The sequence below is a fragment of the Nuphar pumila genome, chromosome 15 (genome assembly GCF_984573655.1).
Source record: "Nuphar pumila chromosome 15, dmNupPumi1.hap1.1, whole genome shotgun sequence".
In the NCBI taxonomy this organism is placed as follows: domain Eukaryota; kingdom Viridiplantae; phylum Streptophyta; class Magnoliopsida; order Nymphaeales; family Nymphaeaceae; genus Nuphar; species Nuphar pumila.
The window spans coordinates 16,585,400-16,612,484 of record NC_143263.1 but is presented as its reverse complement, the minus strand read 5'-3'; the positions used below and the strand labels follow the sequence as shown (position 1 = coordinate 16,612,484).

At 36.9% G+C, this 27,085-nt stretch overlaps 1 pseudogene across 1 annotated transcript; it reads left to right on the top strand.

Moving 5' to 3' along the window:
• Positions 1-11,567: 11,567 nt before the first annotated feature.
• LOC149814638 (phospholipase A1-Igamma3, chloroplastic pseudogene) lies at positions 11,568-13,416 on the top strand (annotated as a pseudogene). Its single transcript, XR_016427936.1, has one exon. The product of XR_016427936.1 is annotated as a phospholipase A1-Igamma3, chloroplastic pseudogene (transcript).
• The last annotated feature ends 13,669 nt before the right edge of the window (positions 13,417-27,085 follow it).

Below are 27,085 nucleotides of genomic sequence, written 5' to 3'. Positions count from 1 at the left end.
GCGTATAGTCAAACCGTGTCGAATTGGGAAACCAGACAAACTTGGTTCTGATGCCACAAGACAGCGATACCTAATAGGGACATGGGTCACAAACTTGTTCTCAAACAACAACGTGCACAACTAGTGAATGCGCCTAAGTTACACACAAAACTAAACTAATGAAAACCTAACAATGCAAAAAATGCACACACGTGCAACCTTGGCAAAACCAAAAAGAAATATGGCAGAATTTTTAAAATGTAGAGACGGAAATCAAAATGAACCCAAAATACAATTCTAATTTATGCGAATATGATTTAAATATATATTAGAGATGCAGCTTTTCACCGAACACTTTATGAGCGCCTAAAAAACAAAATTTTGACAAGGTATTTCCTTTTTATTTCAACACAGAAAATTTATGAAAATACATGTAAAACAAATTCAAATAATCATACATTCAATTACAAAAATTAAAAATTAGATTCACATCAATTCGTATGCAAACATATCATAAAGTATTGAATTTGATCAAAGCTTTTAAAAGACTAATTTAAGAAACTAAAATTTATTAAACCATAAATGTATTTGATTCAATCTGAATCAAATGCAGTCATGTCATCAATAATTTAACACAGATCAACAAGTTTATGCAAACAACAAAAATATAAAATTAATAGAAACAAAAAAAGTGAGTGTCTTGGCCAGGGCAGTTAGGAATTTCTTACCTCTCGATGAACGTCGGCCAAATCCTTCATGTCTTAGCACCAATGCAGCTCCATCAAGACTATTGGATGCTCAGTCAGCCACCTTCCCATGCAGCAACTTCGTTCATCGATGCGTCTTCACGAGGTCACCAACGAGAGTACGATGAAGGCACCTACAATCGGGTCTTCTCAAGGGTGATTCAACAAGAGGAGTCTTCACAAATTTTTTTTTCAGCACACAAAAACAACATACCCATTTAAAAAGGGGGACACCCTTTTAAAACCAAAGGAAAAGGGAAAGGGAGAGACATTACGACGTCACTCTTTCTCAATTTTTCAAGCACCACCCTCAAGGACACAATAGTGGATCCTTGGAGTCTAACGGGTAGGAGGCACATGAGTGCCCCCAGCTGGATTCGCTGGATCCAACCCGTGGGCAGCTGGGTCCAAACCCGCCCAAGGTTAGATCCAGCTTGGTTGGTTTTTTTTAAGCCACAAAAAAAAAGAAACTAAAAATAAAATCACAAAAATTGAAAAACTACCTATAAAACCCACAACACCCACTGATGGCCTAAACAAATTCTAACATCCATTGGAACTATCTTAATAAAAAATAAAAATAAAAATATAAAATACATAAAATAAAAAATAAACCTAATTATTTACAAAATAGAGTTTTTGACTCCTCATGCTAGTCGTGAGCTGGGTTCGGGTGACCGGATTCGAGTTCGCCCGGATGCACTACATTAATTTTGGTTAAAATATATAGGTTTTTTTGTCAATTGGCATAGGATTTAGGTTTTTGATTTGCATTTTTTAAATGGCATAAATGTCTAATTAGGGTTTTGGTAGTTTTCTTTGTTTGTTTTCTATTCTTTTTAATTAACATTTTATTTAGCAATAATCTTGTCTTTATCTTTGCTTTTTTTAGGATTTTTCTTTGTGTTTTTCAATTGGCAATAATCTTGATTCCATGTGTTATTTCTGTCATGATTTTAGGGTATCTTTATGTTATTTGTTTTGTTTTCTTGTATATCTATACTTTTATGAAGGTAGTTTGTGCTCACCCTAGTTTAGATTCTTGGCGCTGCTTATGCCCAATACCATATTTGACTAATCGGATGTTGACAAAGCGGATTCAAATTTAAATTCAAATTTAGATTCTGATGGTGAAAAACTTAATTTATATCTACTTTTTTATATGTTAATGGATTCAGATATCCATAAAGTTTAGATATTTGTCGGATTTCGTCATAAAAAATCAAAACCATATTTGCATCTAATTATAATCAAATGTGGCTTTGGCTTTACCACTGCAGCTAAATGAAATTTAGTCAGTCCAATATAGGATAAAATCCAATTCATTGACATCCATACCGCAGCTAAATGATATTTTCAAAACTGAATGTTTCAAAGAAATCCAATATTTTTAGAATATAAGTATCACATTTTTATTGCAATATTGGCAAAACACTTATTTTTATAATTTTAGTATTTTAATTTAGATAACCATACCATTTGGGGGTCAAACTTGCAACGTTCCGGCCACCATACGGTGACCTTCACTAACTGATCCTGCCAGACAAGCAGAGCCCCTGACATATTAGAAGTATGGGAAATCATTATGCACCTCCCCTACCCTCTTCTTCTAGGCCATCATCCCAAAGCGAGTTGAGGGCTTTGAGGGAAGAAAGTAGTGAATCAAGACAGGCATATGCTGAATTAAGGGACTCCCATCTAAAGCTTCAACGGGATGTCCAGATGTTAATGCCAAACTTTCGAGCCAATGCATCTAATCCCAGCACCAGTAACAACCAGGTAATTTCTCAACTATAGCTGAAGATATTTAAATTTCAATTATGTTATGAAAATTGAACAGATTTTAGTCGAATCAACTTAAACTTATTGAATTTAAAAGATTTTAGTGTTGTCTTCTCATTATTTTCTTTCGTTGCTTGTTGAATTGAACATATTATTGTTCTTCTTCACCTAGTAACAATTCTCTAAGGGTTTTTATGACTGTACAAAGCTGGGATGTCCTTTTCAGTAACTTCTGCCCTTGCTACCATGGTCCCAACTCTGACCTCTCTCCATCATCCCCCCAAACCTTTCTGCTAGCAATGCTAGGCACCAGGACAGATCCACTTTCTCACTCCTCACTAAACCCACTTGCATCTCTCCTCCCACTCTTGATTCTGGCCCTCCCCATCTTTTTTGCTCACAGTCCATACTCTTCCCATTAATTGAGGGTGGACCCAAGAAGTACATTCCACCATTTGCACGGTCTCATTAAGGAATATCTACAGTACATGCTAATGACTTGTTAAGTGATTGAATGTTTAAATGTTTACATTTCTTCACCTCCTAGGGTGTTAATATTCAAGTTTTTCCTTATTTTCAGTCACTTATAATAAAAATTTTGTTGGTTTCAGGGTTGAAGGAAGAAACAGAGAGATGAAACTATGGATGTAGTTATTTTCTTTTTGGTATTAAAGATGTAAAAATTAGAACAAGTTTTGATGAAAGAAGAAACAAATAGATGAAACTATATATGGAACTAAGGATGGAAGAGATGAAACTATGGATGTAAACACGTGGATGTAAATAATTTCTTTTGGGGATGTAAATATTTGAACAGGTTTTAATAAAATAATGTTATGTTTTGATGAAATATCTGTTTACTTATATATATTCCTAAGTGTAACAACTATCTCTTGAAAGACAACGCGTGTAACATGTGCCTCCTAGAACACATGGTCAAGGGCAATTGCCTTGTCTACTGAGTGAATATTTTTCCAACATATCCTTAACCTAATCCAGTGATCTCCATGGAATTAATGCTTCATGAACATTTGTCGGCAACAAGGTAACTCCACATGGCCCAACTAATCACCAGTCTTTACGTGGCCTAATTAACCTTTAATTTGTCTGAGGCAATGAGGTCATGTCTACCATGTACCACAATTTTGACGTTGACTGCATCTTTTTTTATCTATCGAGTACATTGCAAAGTAGTGGTCCCAATGAATGAACACATCACATGGCATCCATTCATTAGCCCGAGTATTGGATCTTCTTATATATGAGGCTCACAGAGAATGGGAAGGCTCAAGATATTACCAGAATATGACAAAAAGTGACAATTGACTGAACAGTGCTCAGCTCGGAGCCTGAGCTGGACAGGACAATAATTGAAGTCCGGCTACCAAAAAAATCAGTGGGAGGTGATCATCACGTGGAAAACGAGAAAACGCAGGAGGGAAATTTATTTTCACTATGGGCTTCCTCCTGCACCACTCATTCATCCCAACAACCTCGTGAAGGGATGCTATTTTAAACACCCAGCTACTTCAATTCCAATATGCAAAAATCATCAAACTCATTGAGATCTGTTTTTCTTGGAGCTGTAAGGAATCACTAAGAGAAACAATTCCTGTTTAACACAATCTTCTGCAAACCTCCAGCTTTTTCTCATGGCTTCCTTTGTCTCCTATAACACTCTTCCAACCAGGCCCATCACGTCTCCCTTTCTTTCTCCTTTCCCTTCATTACAGTTCCACTCTTCACAGCTCAAGCCAGCATCATGTGATCATCATATGCTCCCACTTCAAGCTGCTAACCCGAGTCGATGTGCTCTTCCCCGAGTCGGAACAATTAGAAGCCAGTTAAGCCAATCTGAAATGAAGATCGAGTCAGTGGGGGTGATGGATTTGGCTAGTAGGTGGAAGGAAATCCACGGATCAAACAACTGGAATGGGTTGTTGGACCCCATAGATCCGTTGTTACGTTCGGAGATCATTCGTTATGGTGAATTCACTCAAGCCTGTTATGATTCGTTTAATTACGACTACTACTCCAGCAACTGTGGCACGTGCCGTTTCGACAAAGCTTCCTTCTTCAAAAAACTCGGTTTCTCAGATTGTGGGTACCAGGTGAATCGGTACTTGTATGCAGCATCCAACCAGAATATCGGCAAGTTCTTCCGGCACTCCAAGGTTAGCAGGGCATGGAGCACACAGGCCAATTGGATGGGCTACGTCGCCGTATGCGATGACCCAGAAGAGATCCAACGGCTAGAAACATGCAAATAATAATATTGTTTTTATCACAGGAAAATACTAGCAGCAATGGTAAGGAATTACAAGTATTGTACTAGTTTCTCATGCCAACTTTTAACATATTTTTCAACAGAACAAGATTTCAATATTGTCACTAGAGCATCAATATGCCTTGTGTCCTATTTTGCCACACTCAAGACACTTCTTAATATTCTTTGTCAGGATATAGGGATAAACTGGGGTTTTGTTCTTGCTAGTCCCATAGGCAGGTCGATTAGGTGGGACATACACAATAGGTTGTGCAAGCGATGCACAAATAGGGACATTGACCATAGGGGATGCTTTACTAGAAGGCATCGTCTAAATGGTCTTCTTTCCACTCTTGGCACAGTGGCATGCTTCCAAAATCTCAAATCAAAGTGTGATTGCATCCAAGTCTTTTTTAAGCTCATGATGTAGCACATGTATGGTATGCGTAGCATTTAATTTATGTTTCATGTATGAACTACGTCCACAACTCTCACTAGGCATCGCGTATAGTCAAACCGTGTCGAATTGGGAAACCAGACAAACTTGGTTCTGATGCCACTTGACTGCGATACCTAATAGGGACATGGGTCACGAACTTGTTCTCAAACAACAACGTGCACAACTAGTGAATGCGCCTAAGTTACGCACAAAACTAAACTAATAAAAACCTAACAATGCAAAAAATGCACACACGTGCAACCTTGGCAAAACCAAAAATGACTATGGCTGAATTTTTAAAATGTAGATACGAAAATCAAAATGAACCCAAAATACAATTCTAATTTATATGAATATGATTTAAATATATATTAGAGATGCAGCCTTTCACCAAACACTTTATGAGCGCCTCAAAAACAAAATTTTGACAAGGTATTTCCTTTTTATTTCAACACGAAAAATTTATGAAAATACATGTAAAACAAATTCAAATATTCATACATTCAATTACAAAAATTAAAAATTAGATTCACATCAATTCATATGCAAACACATCATAAAGTATTGAATCTGATCAAAGCTTTTAAAAGACTAATTTAAGAAACTAAAATTTATTAAACCATAAATGTATTAGATTCAATCTGAATCAAATGCAATCATGTCATCAATAATTTAACACAGATCAACAAGTTTATGCAAACAACAAAAATATAAAATTAATAGAAACAAAAAAAGTGAGTGTCTTGGCCAGGGCAGTTAGGAATTTCTTACCTCCCGATGAACGTTGGCCAAATCCTTCATGTCTTAGCACCAATGCAGCTCCATCTAGACTATTGGATGCTCAGTCAGCCACCTTCCCATGCAGCAACTTCGTTCATCGATGCGTCTTCACGAGGTCACCAACGAGAGTACGATGAAGGCACCTACAATCGGGTCTTCTCAAGGGTGATTCAACAAGAGGAGTCTTCATAAATATATAGGTATACATATATAAGATACGTAATTGAAATATCTAAGGCAACAATGGTGTATATATATATATATATATACACACCATTGTTGCCTTAGATATTTCAATTACGTATCTTATATATATATATATATATATATATATATATATATATATATATATATATATATATATATATACACGTTGAAATGGGACAACACGATACTAATAGCTGAAATAAGTATATATATATATATATATATATGAATTTATTATGAATATGAAATTCAGCAAGAAATCACTCAACATGTTCTTGACACTCAAGTAGGTCAATCCATTCAAATGTGCAGTTCAGTTGAACAACGATGAACATAGACAAGTGAAGCACAAGAATATCACCAACTCGATATGATAGGGAATAAGGCTAGTTTTGGTTATGAAATTCTGTGCTAGCACACCCAAACATAAAATTTGAGTCACATTCAAAAGGCAGTTTGGGCATAACAGTAGGGTACAGGACTAAGCTCAAAGCGGGACCGAAGCTAGGATTGGCTGATGTAGAACAAGTTCAGCATGACCATCCAAAACAACGTCTAGGGTGTGTATAACGTCCAGTTGATGACAGAAAAATAAACGATAACTAGGTTGCTAGTAATTGTCTATGGGCATGTATGAATGCCAACAACAGAAAATTGCAAAGTGAGTGTAGTCATATGGGGACTTTGAATGCACTGTTCAGTTTGAAATATGAACAACCAATAAAATCTCTGATTAGTCATGATGTTAATAGGCACTAATCTATCTTGCAGAAAATAGGAAAATACACAAGAAGCCCATAATTTCAATTCCACCTTCATGCTTAGAAACATGCAAATAATAATATTATTTTTTTTCACAGGAAAATACTAGCAGCAAATGGTAAGGAATTACAAGTATTGTACTAGTTTCTCATGCCAACTTTTAACATTTTTTTCAACAGAACAAGATTTCATTATTGTCACTAGAGCATCAATATGCCTTGTGTCCTATTTCGCCACACTCAAGACACTTCTTAATATTCTTTGTCAGGATATATGGATAAACTGGGGTTTTGTTCTTGCTAGTCCCATAGGCAGGTCGATTAGGTGGGACATACACAATAGGTTGTGCAAGCGATGCACAAATAGGGACCTTGACCATAGGGGATGCTCTACTAGAAGGCATCGTCTAAATGGTCTTCTTTCCACTCTTGGCACATTGGCATGCTTCCAAAATCTCAAATCAAAGTGTGATTGCATCCAAGTCTTTTTTAAGCTCATGATGTAGCACATGTATGGTATGCGTAGCATTTAATTTATGTTTCATGTATGGACTACGTCCACAACTCTCACTAGGCATCGCGTATAGTCAAACCGTGTCGAATTGGGAAACCAGACAAACTTGGTTCTGATGCCACAAGACAGCGATACCTAATAGGGACATGGGTCACAAACTTGTTCTCAAACAACAACGTGCACAACTAGTGAATGCGCCTAAGTTACACACAAAACTAAACTAATGAAAACCTAACAATGCAAAAAATGCACACACGTGCAACCTTGGCAAAACCAAAAAGAAATATGGCAGAATTTTTAAAATGTAGAGACGGAAATCAAAATGAACCCAAAATACAATTCTAATTTATGCGAATATGATTTAAATATATATTAGAGATGCAGCTTTTCACCGAACACTTTATGAGCGCCTAAAAAACAAAATTTTGACAAGGTATTTCCTTTTTATTTCAACACAGAAAATTTATGAAAATACATGTAAAACAAATTCAAATAATCATACATTCAATTACAAAAATTAAAAATTAGATTCACATCAATTCGTATGCAAACATATCATAAAGTATTGAATTTGATCAAAGCTTTTAAAAGACTAATTTAAGAAACTAAAATTTATTAAACCATAAATGTATTTGATTCAATCTGAATCAAATGCAGTCATGTCATCAATAATTTAACACAGATCAACAAGTTTATGCAAACAACAAAAATATAAAATTAATAGAAACAAAAAAAGTGAGTGTCTTGGCCAGGGCAGTTAGGAATTTCTTACCTCTCGATGAACGTCGGCCAAATCCTTCATGTCTTAGCACCAATGCAGCTCCATCAAGACTATTGGATGCTCAGTCAGCCACCTTCCCATGCAGCAACTTCGTTCATCGATGCGTCTTCACGAGGTCACCAACGAGAGTACGATGAAGGCACCTACAATCGGGTCTTCTCAAGGGTGATTCAACAAGAGGAGTCTTCACAAATTTTTTTTTCAGCACACAAAAACAACATACCCATTTAAAAAGGGGGACACCCTTTTAAAACCAAAGGAAAAGGGAAAGGGAGAGACATTACGACGTCACTCTTTCTCAATTTTTCAAGCACCACCCTCAAGGACACAATAGTGGATCCTTGGAGTCTAACGGGTAGGAGGCACATGAGTGCCCCCAGCTGGATTCGCTGGATCCAACCCGTGGGCAGCTGGGTCCAAACCCGCCCAAGGTTAGATCCAGCTTGGTTGGTTTTTTTTAAGCCACAAAAAAAAAGAAACTAAAAATAAAATCACAAAAATTGAAAAACTACCTATAAAACCCACAACACCCACTGATGGCCTAAACAAATTCTAACATCCATTGGAACTATCTTAATAAAAAATAAAAATAAAAATATAAAATACATAAAATAAAAAATAAACCTAATTATTTACAAAATAGAGTTTTTGACTCCTCATGCTAGTCGTGAGCTGGGTTCGGGTGACCGGATTCGAGTTCGCCCGGATGCACTACATTAATTTTGGTTAAAATATATAGGTTTTTTTGTCAATTGGCATAGGATTTAGGTTTTTGATTTGCATTTTTTAAATGGCATAAATGTCTAATTAGGGTTTTGGTAGTTTTCTTTGTTTGTTTTCTATTCTTTTTAATTAACATTTTATTTAGCAATAATCTTGTCTTTATCTTTGCTTTTTTTAGGATTTTTCTTTGTGTTTTTCAATTGGCAATAATCTTGATTCCATGTGTTATTTCTGTCATGATTTTAGGGTATCTTTATGTTATTTGTTTTGTTTTCTTGTATATCTATACTTTTATGAAGGTAGTTTGTGCTCACCCTAGTTTAGATTCTTGGCGCTGCTTATGCCCAATACCATATTTGACTAATCGGATGTTGACAAAGCGGATTCAAATTTAAATTCAAATTTAGATTCTGATGGTGAAAAACTTAATTTATATCTACTTTTTTATATGTTAATGGATTCAGATATCCATAAAGTTTAGATATTTGTCGGATTTCGTCATAAAAAATCAAAACCATATTTGCATCTAATTATAATCAAATGTGGCTTTGGCTTTACCACTGCAGCTAAATGAAATTTAGTCAGTCCAATATAGGATAAAATCCAATTCATTGACATCCATACCGCAGCTAAATGATATTTTCAAAACTGAATGTTTCAAAGAAATCCAATATTTTTAGAATATAAGTATCACATTTTTATTGCAATATTGGCAAAACACTTATTTTTATAATTTTAGTATTTTAATTTAGATAACCATACCATTTGGGGGTCAAACTTGCAACGTTCCGGCCACCATACGGTGACCTTCACTAACTGATCCTGCCAGACAAGCAGAGCCCCTGACATATTAGAAGTATGGGAAATCATTATGCACCTCCCCTACCCTCTTCTTCTAGGCCATCATCCCAAAGCGAGTTGAGGGCTTTGAGGGAAGAAAGTAGTGAATCAAGACAGGCATATGCTGAATTAAGGGACTCCCATCTAAAGCTTCAACGGGATGTCCAGATGTTAATGCCAAACTTTCGAGCCAATGCATCTAATCCCAGCACCAGTAACAACCAGGTAATTTCTCAACTATAGCTGAAGATATTTAAATTTCAATTATGTTATGAAAATTGAACAGATTTTAGTCGAATCAACTTAAACTTATTGAATTTAAAAGATTTTAGTGTTGTCTTCTCATTATTTTCTTTCGTTGCTTGTTGAATTGAACATATTATTGTTCTTCTTCACCTAGTAACAATTCTCTAAGGGTTTTTATGACTGTACAAAGCTGGGATGTCCTTTTCAGTAACTTCTGCCCTTGCTACCATGGTCCCAACTCTGACCTCTCTCCATCATCCCCCCAAACCTTTCTGCTAGCAATGCTAGGCACCAGGACAGATCCACTTTCTCACTCCTCACTAAACCCACTTGCATCTCTCCTCCCACTCTTGATTCTGGCCCTCCCCATCTTTTTTGCTCACAGTCCATACTCTTCCCATTAATTGAGGGTGGACCCAAGAAGTACATTCCACCATTTGCACGGTCTCATTAAGGAATATCTACAGTACATGCTAATGACTTGTTAAGTGATTGAATGTTTAAATGTTTACATTTCTTCACCTCCTAGGGTGTTAATATTCAAGTTTTTCCTTATTTTCAGTCACTTATAATAAAAATTTTGTTGGTTTCAGGGTTGAAGGAAGAAACAGAGAGATGAAACTATGGATGTAGTTATTTTCTTTTTGGTATTAAAGATGTAAAAATTAGAACAAGTTTTGATGAAAGAAGAAACAAATAGATGAAACTATATATGGAACTAAGGATGGAAGAGATGAAACTATGGATGTAAACACGTGGATGTAAATAATTTCTTTTGGGGATGTAAATATTTGAACAGGTTTTAATAAAATAATGTTATGTTTTGATGAAATATCTGTTTACTTATATATATTCCTAAGTGTAACAACTATCTCTTGAAAGACAACGCGTGTAACATGTGCCTCCTAGAACACATGGTCAAGGGCAATTGCCTTGTCTACTGAGTGAATATTTTTCCAACATATCCTTAACCTAATCCAGTGATCTCCATGGAATTAATGCTTCATGAACATTTGTCGGCAACAAGGTAACTCCACATGGCCCAACTAATCACCAGTCTTTACGTGGCCTAATTAACCTTTAATTTGTCTGAGGCAATGAGGTCATGTCTACCATGTACCACAATTTTGACGTTGACTGCATCTTTTTTTATCTATCGAGTACATTGCAAAGTAGTGGTCCCAATGAATGAACACATCACATGGCATCCATTCATTAGCCCGAGTATTGGATCTTCTTATATATGAGGCTCACAGAGAATGGGAAGGCTCAAGATATTACCAGAATATGACAAAAAGTGACAATTGACTGAACAGTGCTCAGCTCGGAGCCTGAGCTGGACAGGACAATAATTGAAGTCCGGCTACCAAAAAAATCAGTGGGAGGTGATCATCACGTGGAAAACGAGAAAACGCAGGAGGGAAATTTATTTTCACTATGGGCTTCCTCCTGCACCACTCATTCATCCCAACAACCTCGTGAAGGGATGCTATTTTAAACACCCAGCTACTTCAATTCCAATATGCAAAAATCATCAAACTCATTGAGATCTGTTTTTCTTGGAGCTGTAAGGAATCACTAAGAGAAACAATTCCTGTTTAACACAATCTTCTGCAAACCTCCAGCTTTTTCTCATGGCTTCCTTTGTCTCCTATAACACTCTTCCAACCAGGCCCATCACGTCTCCCTTTCTTTCTCCTTTCCCTTCATTACAGTTCCACTCTTCACAGCTCAAGCCAGCATCATGTGATCATCATATGCTCCCACTTCAAGCTGCTAACCCGAGTCGATGTGCTCTTCCCCGAGTCGGAACAATTAGAAGCCAGTTAAGCCAATCTGAAATGAAGATCGAGTCAGTGGGGGTGATGGATTTGGCTAGTAGGTGGAAGGAAATCCACGGATCAAACAACTGGAATGGGTTGTTGGACCCCATAGATCCGTTGTTACGTTCGGAGATCATTCGTTATGGTGAATTCACTCAAGCCTGTTATGATTCGTTTAATTACGACTACTACTCCAGCAACTGTGGCACGTGCCGTTTCGACAAAGCTTCCTTCTTCAAAAAACTCGGTTTCTCAGATTGTGGGTACCAGGTGAATCGGTACTTGTATGCAGCATCCAACCAGAATATCGGCAAGTTCTTCCGGCACTCCAAGGTTAGCAGGGCATGGAGCACACAGGCCAATTGGATGGGCTACGTCGCCGTATGCGATGACCCAGAAGAGATCCAACGGCTAGGAAGGCGCGACATCTTGATCCCGTGGCGTGGAACGGTTACCAAGATGGAATGGATTGAAGATCTCATGACAAAAATCAAGGCCACAGGGTTCTCAAAGGACTCCTCCATCATGGTTGAATCTGGGTTCCTAGATCTCTACACTTCAAAGGATACCTCATCATGTCATTATTGTCAGTATTCTGCTCGTGAACAAATACTAGCAGAAGTTAAGAAGTTGGTAGACTTGCATCAAGATGGGAAGGAAGAATTGAGCATCACTATAACCGGGCATAGCCTGGGTGGGGCCTTAGCCCTCCTTAGCGCATATGATATAGCAGAGACGGGCCTCAATGTTATGCCCAATGGGACAAAGATACCCATAACAGTGTTCACCTATGGTGGACCTAGAGTAGGCAACACAAGCTTCAGGAAAAGATGCGAGGAGTTGGGCGTGAAAATATTGAGGGTAGTAAATATTCATGATAAGGTGCCACAAGTTCCTGGCGTAGTCTTGAATGAAACGGATGATTTTCTGCATCTGCCTTGGACCTATGTTCATGCTGGCGTCCAGTTTGCTTTTGACCACACACGTTCCCCATTCTTGAAGGAGACTATTGACGTAAGTTGCTACCATAACTTGGAGATGTACCTGCACCTGGTTGATGGCTACCACGGCAAGAATCATGAATTTGCATCGGTGACTAAGCGCGAGGTAGCACTTGTGAACAAGAGCTGCGATTTCCTCAAGGAAGAGCTCCAACTGCCACCTAGCTGGAAGCAGGATGAGAACAAAGGCTTGATTAGAACTCCCGACGGGAAGTGGGTGTTGCCACCCACACCCGAGAGCGAGAGGCACCCACCTGATACTCACATTCATTTGCAGAGGGCCCTTCAATCTGATAAGAATTGATGCAAATTATCATGTATACAAGCACGTGAATATCTCCTGTTTTGAATGAGTTTGTGTGACGTGTATGCTGCTATTAGTTGTGGGAAACGTTATAGTGTTAGTGGTTCCTAGTCTTTAGGTAGTAGAGTCATGTTGAGTTGTTAATGGGTGGGTGGTGTAATGGTTTAACTTAGTAGTTTTTTTTTTTATAATACAATTGTAAGATTGACACAACTTATGATTCCCCATCCTGAGCAATTCATGGATATTCTCTCCGTCTAGGAGAAGGGTGATACCTCTTTGTCAGCCATTAAATCAGATACAGGAAGAACTTCCAAGGTAGCAACCGTGGATTGTTCAAAGCCACGTAAATTCTTCAAGACAATAAAAAGAATTGACGATTCTAAATTCAAACAATGCAAAGAATATCCGGGATTCACCAAGTTCACTAAGATATAGCCCATGATCCTGAAAATGGGTTACCTGCCCTTCAAAGGACTAGGAAAATAAAATCAAGGAATCTGAATTCCTATCCAAGTTTTAAAAAATAACTTTAGAGAGGGATTAGGATACAGTAAAAAGGAGAAAAGAAAAGAGGTAACCAAAAAGTGTTTGGAACCACCGCACTTTGTCTTGGTAGAAATGCTAAATCTTCAAACTGTCTCAGATGATGTGTCAAATCTTGAAGGTCTTTCATCCTTATTTCAAAACAATGTCAGAACCTCCAGTAGTCAGAACAGGTCAAAGCAGTACCCAGTGCAGAAGGATCCAAATCTAGAAGAGCCTAGTCAAAGTTTGATGCACTTTGAAATGTTGCTATTCGCAAAAAGAACCAAAGTAGGAGAATGGGTCCAAGATCAAAAGCCTGATAAAAAGATTAAATATGCATATTTGTTATGGTGTACCTCTCTTTGGGGTGACTTCGATAAAGATATGTCTCAACAATCTTGTGACCATTACCATCGAAGTGGTATTGACCAAGGAATCCGAATTTTCAGGCGACCTAGCCAGATTTGTCATATTTTTTAACTCGTGGCTAGTTTCATTATTGTTATCATCTACATCTTTATCGGTTATCTTAAAGAGGATAAGCTTTAAGAGCATGATTGAGATGTCAACCATACAATACCGTCCTCAAACACGACAAGTACCGGAACAAGAACTTTCAACTGTCCCTGCTGGGGCAGAATCAACAAAAAAAAAAAGACAGTATGACATCCAAGATCATTGCACCTATTTTCGTCTTGGAACTCATTAGAGTATTTGAAAAACACCGACAAGCATTGAAAGATATTCTGAACAAAATCAAGGTACCTCCAGCTATAGAACCAGAAAGTTTGGCAGCCTTGGTGTCACAAGTTATGACCCAGTTGGTGCCAGTCACCTTCTTAGACGAAGAACCTCCAAAGCCCATCTTTCCCCATAACAAACCTCTATACATCACAGTGCAAATCAAGGGATATTCGGTCCCCAACTGCCTATAAAATGGTGGAGGTGGTCTTGTATCATTACCTGAAAGATGAATTTGAACCTGATCTGTGTTCAAAGACCACTATATCCAAATTAGTAGATACGATGGAAATGCCACAACATCCTTGGGAACAATAATACCAGATGTTGAAATTTGACTTGTATCATACTAAACTATGTTTCATGTGGTCGACATTGCTGCATCCTATAACCTTCTTTTGAGTTGACCCTAGATTCATGAATTAACAATGATACCGTCTACCTATAATCAATGTGGCAAGATACCATGGAAGGATCAAATCATTGTGATTTTTGCTAATGATCCAATTGTCAGATTGGCACGACCTATGATTCCCCGTCTTGAGCAATTCATGGATATTCTATCCATCTAGGGGAAGGGTGATACCTCTTTGTCAACCATTAAATCATATATAGGAAGAACTTCCAAGGTAGCAACTGTGGATTGTTCAAAGTGACCTAAATTCTTCAAAACAATAGAAAGAATTGACAATTCTAAATCCAAACAATGCAAAGAATAGCCATGATTCACCAAGTTCACTAAGATATGGCCCATGATCCTGAAAATGGGTTACCTGCCCTTCAAAGGACTAGGAAAATAAAATCAAGGAATACAAATTCCTATCCAAGATTCAAAAAATAACTTTGGAGAGGGAATATGATACAATAAAAAGGAGAAAAGAAAAGAGGTAACCAAAAAGTATTTGGAACCACCACGCTTTGTCTTGGTAGAAATTCTAAATCTTCAAACTGTCTCAGATGATGTGTCAAATCTTGAAGGTCTTTCATCCTTATTTCAAAACAATGTCAGAACCTCCAGTAGTCAGAACAGGTCAAAGCAGTACCCAGTGCAGAAGGATCCAGATCTAGAAGAGCCTAGTGAAAGTTTGATACACTTTGAAATGTTGATATTCACAAAAAGAACCAAAGTAGGAGAATGGGACCAAGATCAAAAGCCTGATGAAAAGATTAAATCTGCATAATTGTTATGGTCTACCTCTCTTCGGGATGACTTCGATAAAGATATATGGTAATTGTGACATGATAAAATGGGACAACATGATACTAACACACCAAATCAGTCTATATATGTATATATACGAAGGATATATATATATATATATAAATTTATTACGAATATGAAATTCAACAAGCAACCACTCAATGTGTTCTTGACACTCAAGTATGTCAATCCATTCACATGTGCAGTTCAGTTGAACAACAATGAACATAAACAAGTGATGCACAAGAATATCACCAACTCGATATGGCAGGGAATAAGGCTAGTTTTGGTTATAAAATTCAGTGTTAACAAGCCCAAACATAAAATTTGAGTCATATTCCAAAGGCATTTTTGGTATAACAGCATGGTTCAGGACTAAGCTCAAAGCAGGAGTGAAGCTAGGACTGGTTGACATAGAACAAGTTTAGCATGACCATCCAAAATAGTGTCCAGGGTGTGTATAACGTCCAACTGATGATAGAAAATTAAGCGACAACTGGGTTGCTAGTCATTGTCCATGGGCGTGTATGAACGCCAACAATAGAAAACAACAAAGAGAGTGTAGTCACGTGGGGAGTTTGAATGCAGAGATAAGGTTGAAATATGAACAATCAATAAAATCTCTAATTAGGCATGATGTAAATAGACATTGATCTATCTTGCAGGTTATAGAAAAATACACAAGAAACCCATTATTTCAATTTCACCTTCACGCTTAGAAACATGCAAATAAAAATAGGTTTTTTTTCAAAAAATACTAGCAACAAATAGTAAGGAATTACAAGTATTGTATTAGTTTCTCATGCCAGCTTTCAACACATTTTTCAACTGAACAAGATTTCAATATTGTCACCAGGGCATCCATATGCCATATGCCATGTGTCCCATTTTGCCACACTCAAGACACTTCATAATATTCTTTGTCAGGATGTAGGGACAAACTGGGGTCTTGTCCTTGCTAGTCCCATAGGCAAGTCCATTAGGTGGGACATACACAATAGGTTGTGCAAGCAATGCATAAATAGAGACCTTGACCATAAGGGCTGCTCTAATAGAAGGCCTCGTCTGGAGAGTCTTCTTTCCACTCTTGGCATATTGGCATGCTTTCAAAATCTCTAATCAGAGTGTGATTGCATCCAAGTCTTTTTTAAGTTCACGGCGTTGCACATATATGGTATGCATAGCATTTAATTTATGTTCATGTATGGACTACATTCACACCTCTCACTAGGCATCACGTATAGTTGAACCGTGCTGAATTGAGAAACTCGACAAACTTTATTCTGATACCACTTGATAATGATACCTAATAGGGACACAGGTCATGAACTTGTTCTCAAACAGCAATCTGCACAACTAGTGAATGCGCCTAAGCTAAGCCTAAAATTAAACTAACAAAAACCTAATGACGCAAAAAATGCACACACATGCAACCTAGGCAAAACCGAAAATGACTATGGCTGAATTTTTAAAATGTAGATACAGACATCAAAATGAACCCAAAATAAAATTTTAATGCATGTAAATATGATTTAAATATATATTAGAGATGCAGCAGTAAATTCAAGTTTAAATAAAGAACTTGGGTTTATTGAGGCCTTTCACCAAACACTTTATGAGTGCCTTAAAAACAAAATTTTGACAAGGTATTTTGATGTAGACTCGGTTAACACCGATCCACGATCCAAGATCCAAATGGATCCTAACATGCGCAGAAGCTTTCATGAAGATGAGTCCAAACAGGACTCTAGAAAATAGGATTTTTGGGACTCATGCACTCTGTTTCGACAGAGGCGGTCCAAAGGGAAGTTGTGCGCAATTCGCACACCTTTCCAACGAATTCAAAATAACTGAATTCGGATCAGAGGTGTCCATTCTACAGACTCAAGACTAGGATGAACAAACATGTCTATGACAGACTTCTGGACTTCGTGGACAGTATGTTCGAAGAGGTTTTTGTCCCGTCAGACAATAGAGTTTGCAAAAACCACCGACTTAGAAAACGTAGGTGAGATCCAAACCTTTTCAACAAACTAAGATTTGGATTTTTATGAGTTTTCTATAAGTCTCTACGAATTTTTGAATTCTAGAAATGGTATGAGATATTATCAAATGAGCTAAATTTTCAACTATTCGACAACAGTAAAAGACTGATATTTTTGAGATACCTAAACGTGGATTCAATTATGACTCTAAACACGAAAGTTTTAGATCTAGGTTCTAGCTTTCCACATAATCAAACAACATGAATTTTCATGCAGAGAATCTCAAGATAATTAGAAAATACCAAACACCTCCAAGTATGTTCTGCGATAAACAGGTGACAGTAGATTTCTATCAGACTGAGACTTTATCAGTACTTTTCAGTGATACATAAGGCTGATTCATGCAATGGCTTCAACTACAAAGTTGTAGATAATCATTTTAGCTTTCTGGGAAGCTAAACAATGCCAGAAATTTACCAGTATCAAGGCCGATAAAATCATTTCTTCAGGGATATCTCTATTAACTCGTAACAGAGATTCTCATTTCTTGGAAGAAAATGAGTTTCAAAAACACAATAATTCGGGAAACACTTTGAACAAAATAATCAATCCTTAATATAAAATACCTTTAATCATGTATTTGAAATCAACAACTAACTTGCAACAACTTACAAGCAATATGTAATGAGAAGAACAAGACACATATGATAAAAATAACCAAAATGAAAGACAAGTGAACCAGAGAATATGATATCCGGATGAAAACGACAATGGATGTCGCTGGGAAGCAGTCGACACCGAAATGATGACTCACGAACAACAACTTGAATCAGCAACCAACTCGAACCAAGAACATTTGCTTCAACTCGCAAGGTCGATCTAAACAAGATCACCTCCATGCCCAAGAAGAAATGAGTTGTCTTCACACAAGATTTCTCTCCACCGAATTTTCAGCCACACAAGGGTAAAATTTTTCAAAATGAGAAGCACCCCCCTCCACCTTGGTTGGCCTCAACTTCATAAAAGCCTTGGAGCTTGGGTAAAAGCCACCATAAAGATGGTATGGCCTTCCCAAGCTTGCTCCAAAAATGAGTTTGACTTGGGCTATTTTTGGCTAAGGACATTAAGTGACCAACAGTCATATTGACTTGGACTAGTCAAGGCTAGAATTTTGAATGAGGACCAAAATGGTCCACTCCAAATGGCACCAACTAGGGCTCCATTGAAATGGATCTTGATCCAAATCTAAAACATGCAGCGAACTGGATCCTGCATAAAACACATTAGAAATAATGCAATTATAAAAAAATAAAAACTACCTGCATTCTCCATACACCCTCTAGTGCCACAAAAGTATCCTACAGGACACCAGAACTATCCGGATCCGTAGAATCTGGCACCTAAAAAAATTAAAAATAAAAAATAAAAATAAAGTTAATGTAATTTCGTAACATTACAAAATGGAATCGAAACATAAAATTATAATCTCTGAGAAAGATACAAAATATCTCAAATATTGCAACATGATATTAAAAATAGATCTAGGTACACGAAGATCCAATTGGACCCAGATGGTCCTGCTCGATTGGATCTGCCATGGATCATATCTTGGATCGGATCTTGGGAATTGGATTTGGATCCAATTCATCTTCAAAACTCGGATCTTCAGGATGCTCTGCATCATATTTCCTATTTATTCCAACATGGAAAATTTTTGAAAATACATGTAAAACAATTTCAAATAGTCATACATTCAATTACAAAAAATTAAAAATTAGATTCATATGCAAACACATCACAAAGTATCAAATCTGAACAAAGTTTTTATAAGACTAATTTAAGAAACTGAAATTTATTAAATCGTAAATGTATTTGATTCAATCTGAATCAAATGCAATCATGTCAGCAATAATTTAACACAGATCAACAAGTTTACGCAAACAACAAAAATATAAAATTAATAGAAACAAAAAAAGTGAGTGTGTCAGCCAGGGGATTAGGAATTTCTTAGCTTTCAATGAATGTTGGCCAAATCCTTCATGTCTTAGCACCTTGGCAGCTCTAGCCAGACTATTGGTCACTCAATCAGCCACCTTCTTGTGCAGCAACTTCGTTCACCAGTGTGTCTTCATGAGGTCACCAACGAGAGTATGATGAAGGCACCTACAATCGGGTCTCCTCAAGGGTGATTCAACAAGAGGAGTCTTCACAGATTTTTTTTTAGCACACAAAAGCAACATACCAATCTAAAAAGGGGGACACCGTTTTAAAACCAAAGGAAAAGGGAAAGAGAGAAAGAGAGAAAGAAAGAAGAGAGAGGGAGAGACATTACGATGTCTCTCTTTCTTAAATTTTCAAGCACCACCCCCAAGGACCCAATAGTGGATCCTTGGAGTCCAAAGGGTATAGGAGGCACATGAGTGCCCTTAGTTGGATTAGATGGATCCAACCCATAGGCTGCTGGGTCCAGACCCGTCCAAGGTTAGATCCAGCTTGGTTGTTTTTTTAAGCCACAAAAAAAAAAGAAACTAAAAATAAAATCACAAAAATTGAAAAACTACCTATAAAACCCACAACACCCCCTGACGGCCTAAACAAATTCTAACAGCCATTGGAACTATCTTAATAAAAAATAAAAACATAAAATACCTAAAATAAAAATAAACCTAATTATTTAAAATTAGAGTTTTGGACTCCTCACGCTAGTCCTGAGCTACGTTCGGGTGACCGGACTCGAGTTCGCCCGGATGCACTACATCAATTTTGGTTAAAATATATAGGTTATTTTATCAATTGGCATAGGATTTAGGTTTTTGATTTGCATTTTTTAAATGGCATAAATGTCTAATTAGGGTTTTGATAGTTTTCTTTGTTTGTTTTTTGTTCTTTTTAAGAAACATTTTATTTAGCAATAATCATGATTTTATGTTTCATTTTTTTAGGATTTTTCTTTATGTTTTTTAATTGGCAATAATCTTGATTCCATGTGTTATTTCTGTCATGATTTTAGGGTTTCTTTATGTTATTTGTTTTGTTTTCTTGTATCAGTCCAATATAGGATAAAATCCAGTTCATTGACATCCATACTGCATCTAAATGATATTTTCAAAAGCTGAATGTTTCAAAGAAATTCAATATTTTTAGAATATAAGTACCACATTTTTGTTGCAATATTGGCAAAACACTTGTTTTTATAATTTTAGTATTTCAATTTAGACAACCATACCATTTGGGGGACAAACTTGCCACGTTCCACCATAAGGTGACTTGCACTAACTGCTCCTGCCAGACAACCGGAGCCCCCGTTGGTTACAATAACCGTTTATATATGTTGATATACTTAAGACACAAAATTATATAGAACTGTACATTCTCAAGCAAGGGCAAGCAAGACTGCAATTAGGTTGCACCAGAATATGACAAAAAGTGACAATTGACTGAATGGTGCTCAGCACGGAGCCTGCCCTGGACAGGACAATAATAGAAGTCCGGCTATTAAAAAAATCAGTGGGGGCCATCATCACGTGGAAAACGGGAAAACGCAGAAGGGAAATTTAATTTCACTACGTGCTTCCTCCTACACCACTCACTCATCCCAATAACCTCGTAAAGGAATGTTATTAATGACCCACCTACTTCAATTCCAATATGCAAAAATCATCAAACTCATTGAGATCTATTTTTCTTGCAGCTGTAAGGAATCACTACGATAAACAATTCCTCTTTAACACACTCTTCTGAGAACCTCCAACTTTTTGTCATGGCTTCGAGCATAATCAATGTTCACTCACAAGTTGATATGCGCCGAATACCAACCAGCCACTCTTGTAGCAGTCCAACACTGCAATGGTTGACGTCCAAAGGGGGACCTCCAACTTGGTTCAACAATCCTTCACCCACAAGCTTCTCACAAGTTCAAACCTCAGCCCAACTTCACATTTTTTTCCATTTTATCTCTATGTTTTTCTTTCAAATTTTTTCCATATTTTTTCAAAGATAGTCAAAAGCTGCCTTTCACATTTTAATTTCTTGGTTCTTTTATATGGAAGAGGAGAGTGGCATGGGCTCTCATTGGACACAAGGGAGGCCACCTCCTTGGTGGGCAAATGATAAACCAATTTATGAGTTGTTTGTCCTATTCTCCTCTTGGCTGTCCAATAAGGAGCCACCAAAGGATGCTAGAACTTCTAAGTGGTACCCCTTTTCCAGCCTCATAGGAGTTTAGGAGAGGTGGCTAGCCCTTGGTTGGCCACTTAAGTAGTCACCTCCCTCTAGGCCCACTCAAATGAATCCACATGACATGAAGGGGCTCATACAATCAAATTGATCCAGTTCTTGGATCTGAAAAATAAAAATCTACCCAATTGACCCACTACACCCTCTAGTACCACAAAAGTGAGCCTAACGAATACTAGATCTATCTGAATTCGTGGAATCCAGCTCCTATACAAATAAAAATACAAAAGCTTTTTACATGGTTCAAAAAAATCACAAAATTGAAACCAATTATCAATATAAAATTTTTGATATATACTATATAAAATTCTTAGAAAATTACTGAGTATAAAATTTCCAAAATACCATTGGGTCTAGAATTGGCCCAAAAAGATCAAAATTGGATCAGGTATGTTTGGATTTATGTTTTGGATCATATTTCTGGATTTGGATCTCGCTCTTACTCCTCACATGTGGGGCATGTATCTTGATGCTCCTGCATCAGTCGACTACCTTGATTCACTAAGAAGAGTGATTTAGTGGATTCAAAAATATAAACTCAAGATGAATCCTCAAAAGTGTGTCTTTGGTATTGAGTTGGGTAAAGTCCTCAATTTCATTATGAGCAAATATAGTATTAAGATAAATCATGCTAATATCAAAGCCATCGTGGACATGCCTCCGCTCACCAATCTCAAGTAATTGAGGGGGTTTCAAGGAAAAATTTAGACAATTAGAAGATTCAATTCCAACCTAGCCACTAGGTGTGAATCTTTCAATAGACTGTTGAGAAAAGATGTTGAATTTGTTTGGGATAAAGAATGGCAGAGTTCTTTTGATTGAATCAAGAAATATCTCTTAGACCCTCAGTCTTGAGACCTCCAGTCATAGGAAATCCTTTGCTTCTATACTTGTTAGTTATTTATGTGGCCCTAGGATGTGTACTTTCCCTACATGAAGACGATGGAAGAACAAAATATGCCATCTATTGCATTAGCAAAACCTTTATGAACTATGAGAAGGAATACAACATATTGGAGAAAATATGTTTACCTCTTGTTTGGGCAACTCAAAAGTTGACACATTATAAGCTAGCATATGAGGTTAGAATCTCATCTAGGCTCGATCCAATCAAGTATGTTTTCGAGAAACCCGCCTGACCAAAAGGATTGCAAGATGACAAGTTTTGTTGATGGAATTTGATCTGAAATATATTTCTCTAAAATTGATTAAGAGGCAAGTCATAGCTTATCACAAAGTAGGTTTACCCATCAATGAAAAAAATGGAGTGAATGATGATTTCCCTAATGAGGATATCTTGACATTGGATAAAAAATTTTGGCAATTATACTTTGATGGATCACAAAATATCAATGGATCATGCATTGGATTTGTTATTATCACTTCTGATGATGAGAAGAATCCACATGCTTTTAAATTAGATTTTGTTTGCACCAATAATATAGTCGAATATGAGGCACTGATCCAAGATTTGAAATGTCTAATTGAATTATAAGCAAAGAAGGTTCATATTCAAGGTGACTCAATGTTAGTGATTCAACAAGTCACAAGAGTATCAAAAAACAAAGCATGAGAAATTGACTTCCTATGCGGATATTGTCTTGGAGTTGGTAAAAAGATTCAAATCATGTGAATTTTGTCATATTGGGAGAGAAGGCAACCAATTCACTAATAGTCTAGCCAACCTTGCCTCCATTGCTAAAATAGAGTAGGGGCAGGATCAAACATCATTTTCTATTAAAAGATTGGGAGAGTCGGCCTGTGTCTCGAGAGAAAAAACAAGATTGGAAGAGGTCAATTACCAAGCTCCCAAAGATGAGAAACCCTGGTGTCATGATATCAAAAATTTCTTGAAAAATCAAACTTTTTCTGAGAATTTCCATCCCTGAGATAAGAAAACCATTAGGAGAATGTCTAAGAAATATTATCTCATTGGTGGTGTCCTATATAAGAAAGGTTACAATAGTGAGCTCCTTAGATGTCTGGATGAAGTGGAAGCCAAGAAAGTCTTCGAGGAATTTCATGGAGCTCTCTACAGAGGGCATATTGGCATCCAGATAATGATTAAGATCTTAAGAGCCGGATACTACTGGTCGACCATGGATCATGATTGCTACTCTCATGTCAAAAAATGCATTCCATGTCAAGATCATGTTGATGTCATCCATGCACCTTCATGTCCATTCACAGTCACCTATCCAAGATCTTTGCGCCTATTTTCATCTTGGAACTCATTAGAATATTTGAAGAACACCGACAAGCATTGAAAGATATTTTGAACAAAATCAAGGTACCTCAGCTATAGAACCAGAAAGTTTGGCAGCCTTGGTGTCACAAGTTATGACCCAAGTGTCAATCACCTTCGCAGACAAAGAATCTCTAAAGCCCATCTTTTCCCATAACAAAGCTCTATATATCATAGTATAAATCAAGGGATATTTGGTCCCTAACTACCTATTCAATGGTGGCGGAGGTCTTAATATTTTACCTGAAAGATGAATTTGACCTGCTCTGTGTCTAGAGACCACCATATCCAAATCAGTGGCTATGATGGAAATGCCATAACATCCTTGGGGACAATAATATTGGACATTGAAATTGAACTTGTATCATACTAAACTATTTTTCATGTGGTGTACATTGCTGCATCCTATAACCTTCTTTTGAGTCAACCCTAGATTCGTGAACTAAAGATGGTACCGTCTACCTATAATCAATGTGTCAAGATACCATGGAAGGATCAAATCATTGTGGTTTTTGTTGATAATCCAATTGTCAGATTGGCACAACCTATGATTCCATATCCTGAGCAATTCATGGAGATTATATCCATCTAGGAGAAGAGAGATACCTTTTTGTTAGCCATTAAATCAGATGCAGAAAAAACTTCCAATGTCGCAACTATGGATTGTTTGAAGTGAGCTAAATTCTTCAAGACAATAGAAAGAATTGACGATTCTAAATCCAAACAATGCAAAGAATATCCATGATTCACCAAGTTTACTAAGATGTGGCCCATGATCCTCAAAATGGGTTATGTGCCCTTTAAAGGACTAGGTAAATAAAATTAAAGAATCCAAATTCCTATCCAAGTTTCAAAAAATAACTTTGAAGAGGGATTAAGATACAATAAAAAGGAGAAAAGAAAAGAGGTAACCAAAAAGTGTTTGGAACCACCTCGCTTTGTCTTGGTAGAAATCCTGAAATTGTCACAGGTGATGAGTCAAATCTTGAAGGTCTTTCATTCATATTTCAAAACAATGTCAGAACCTCCAGTAGACAGAGCAGGTCAAAGCATGACCCAATGCAGAAGGATCTAGATTCAGAAGAGCCTAGTCAAAGTTCGATGCACTTTGAAATGTTGTTATTCACAAAAAGAACCAGTGTAGGAGAATGGGGCCAAGATTGAAAGCTTGATGAAAAGATTAAATCTTTATATTTGTTATGGTGTACCTCAATTCAAGATGACTTTGATAAAGATATGTCTCAACAATCTTGGGACCAATACCATCAAAGGTGATTGCAATTGTTAACTCCAACTAAATTCTGAGAAAAAATATATCTAGCATCCATTCAAGAACAATACCCCAAAGCAGCCATGCAAATCTATGCCTGCTGGAAAGGAATTTTAAAATGGTGGACTGATCCAGATTTGAAAGAACTGGTAGAACTCAGCTACTGAACTTGGGAAAAGTACCTAAAAGAAGCATATTGGTCCAAACCTATTAATAGTTATTGGAATTCCATTTGTGGGAAGCACTCTACCAACTAGACAGTGAAGCTGAAAAACTTACTCTGAAGAAAGGGGCAGAGCATGTCATAGCCTTGATAAGACCAACAAAAGAAGCTCCTGAGGGACCATAATATGTTTTGGCTTTACCTGCGCCTATATGGGAACCTCTTAATTCAAAAGACAAAGACGATGAGACATATCCCATGGATCTCGCCATGCTAATCTTATAACCCTCCATGTAAATGAGTTTTGGAGGAACAAATGATGTTGGACCTAGTGTTAAGGCATAAATAAAAACTTTTGCTACCAACCATGGTCTTATTGAGTGGAAAGATGACCCTAAACAAGAAAAAAGAATCAACCATGCCTTTAAAGAATGAAAATCCCAATAGAAAGCACTTTGGGTCCTAGGTCAAAAGAAAAAAGGATGGAGAGAGTTCCTAGACCAAGCTCTTGAAGGACTCTGCCATGAGATGCAATGGTATGGATCATTAACACTCTTTTGCCCAGATTTGTATTCTTAAAGAAGATGGATCAGATCCAGTCAATCAGAAGCTTATATAGATGAATTCTTACCTGAAGAACAATACCCTTGGAATATAGGTCTGCCCAAAGAATATGATGACTCGGAAGATGAAGAAGAAAGTGATGATAAATCCCAAGGGCTACCCTTTAAGCCCCATCCATTGTCCTATTAAGCTAGTATCTGGGGAATTAACAACTATCAGTCCTATAGACTCACATGCTATTTGGATAGAGCTATCTAAATTGAGACAGAATATGATAAATGGGTTGAAGACCAAACGACATGATTCACTTTAGAAATAGACACCTAAGAGTATATCCCAAAAGAATTGAAATGGATGAATAAAGAGAATAAACAAATTCCTTTGACAAAATCAAAAAATTTGTGGTGTGAAGACCAACCTCTCAAATCCATGAATCCTTATATTTCTTATCTAGAGACTAGGGGATCGTGTCAAGAACAAATGCTCAAAATAGGTGTAGACCTTGAACAAGAGATTAAGAACTCAATCCTCAAACAGGTAATTATGATCTTGACCTTGTACATTATCATTTAAATTTTCAAATTAGAAAATTGAAAAACTCAAAAATTTGTTTGTCTTTGTCTTTGTCTTTGTCTTTGTCTTTGTCTGGAGATGACATTGCTTCATCATCATTCCAGAATTTCGCTGTATCTGTGGATGAGATAACAAAAGTCTGTCTAAACTCCTCTTTTCGTTGTTACCTCTATTTCCTATTCAAAGTTCTAAAAAAAATCTGATATTTTAAAAATCTCAAAAGATTAAAATTTTCAAAAATCCAACACTAAAATTCTCTTAGACCATGAGCATGAGAAAAATCTTCATCTAGATCAAGGGCATTGTATGGAAGAAGGAGAGTATGCTAAAGACATCACTGAGCTTCTTAAGTTTAAGAGGATTTTTGAAAGGCAAGAGAACCCTTCT